Raw genomic sequence first — 1775 nt, forward strand, 5'->3', positions numbered from 1 at the left:
CTTTTTGGATGACGCTGTGGTTGTTTTCAAAATAATAATAATAATAATAATAATAATAATTATTATAATAATAATAATAATAATCATAATAATAATAATAATCATAATAATAATACTAATACTAATAATAATGAAAAATTACATTTGGTCATGTTTATGAAAATGCATGCTACAACTGTATGTAATGTATGTATGTACATTGTACATGGAATTTACTTAGATACAAAATGAAATTGTACATTAAAAACAATCTTAAATTAGTACATTGAACAGTCATTGAACATTTTTTATTGTTATTATTAATATATGACTGCGTACCACCTAAAATGTATCCGCGTACCACCAGTGGTACGCGTACCACCGGTTGAGAACCTCTGATCTAGATTGTCTGTGACAGAATAATAATTATGTTATAATATCCTACAGACCTATGTTGCGTTGTAGGAATACTATTTATATGAACGCCTAGAAATAAATTGAGTATGCAATGTGTAGTCCCGTCAAATCTTGCTGACCGTTCGATGAATGAATTGTGACTGGAGGCCAAACTGAAAGGACAGTGGGAAAAGAGCTTGCAAAATGTGACTTTAAAGCTTTTTTTCAAGAGGTTTGATAGAGGGAACTGTAACTACTAAGGTCTTATCGTTCCAAAATCTAAGAAAGAAGGAAGGCAGGATAGGAGAAAGCCAGCCGTTCCGAGAACGAACATTATCCCAGCAGGATAAAATCCGCCCCGGGCGGGAATCGAATCCGTCAAATCTTGCTGACCGTTCGATAAATGAATTGTGACTGGAGGCCAAACTGAAAGGACAGTGGGAAAAGAGCTTGCAAAATGTGACTTTAAAGCTTTTTTTCAAGAGGTTTGGTAGAGGGAACTGTAACTACTAAGGTCTTATCGTTCCAAAATCTAAGAAAGAAGGCAGGATAAAATCCGCCCCGGGCGGGAATCGAACCCGCGGCCTAGCGCCTACAAGGCAGACGCACTACCAACTAAGCTAACTAGGCTGGCTAAGCTTTCTTTTGAACTTGAAAAATTTCTGCTTCTTGAACAAATTGTTATTTCATCATTTTCATCTTTTTGACTGTCTATTTACACAGTTTACACAGAATACACAGAGGGAGGGCTAAATTGTTGTCCTAGTCACATGTTTACAGGAATCACGTGTTAAGGGAAGAATTCACCATTGCTGACATTTAGTACAGTCAACATTCAACGTGACAACATCACGTGTCCTTGCGAGGCTTTTCATCTCTTGACTCTCTATTTACACAGTTGATACAGGGAGGGCTAAATAATTGTTGTCCTAGTCACATGTTTACGGGAATCACGTGTTAAGGGAAGAATTCACCATTGCTGACATTTAGTACAGTCAACATTCAACGTGACAACATCACGTGTCCTTGCGAGGAAAATGCTGGAACGTTACATGAACGAGGTACGATTTTTATTTTGTTTTATTTTATTTATTTATTTTTTGTAGGCGTCTGGTAGGTATTGTTTTATTTTCTTCTGGGATGAAAATTTCAAATACCTATTGAAAATGTTTGTTTGATTTTTTGTTGTTTGACTTTTTATTATTGAAATTGTTTCATAAGAATTAATACCTACAGTACTTTATCTCAGCCGGGAACAATCAGGATGGTTGGAGTTCGAGGAGTTTGCCCTCCATTCGGACACAAGCTACCCACCTACTCAGTACTCACATAACCCTCACCCAACTGAAGGCGCCCGCAGAACGAGGTATTAAAGATGAAACATACCTACTCACATAACC

This window comes from Diaphorina citri, unplaced genomic scaffold (genome assembly GCF_000475195.1).
Source record: "Diaphorina citri unplaced genomic scaffold, Diaci psyllid genome assembly version 1.1 scaffold332, whole genome shotgun sequence".
Taxonomy (NCBI): Eukaryota; Metazoa; Arthropoda; class Insecta; order Hemiptera; family Psyllidae; genus Diaphorina; species Diaphorina citri.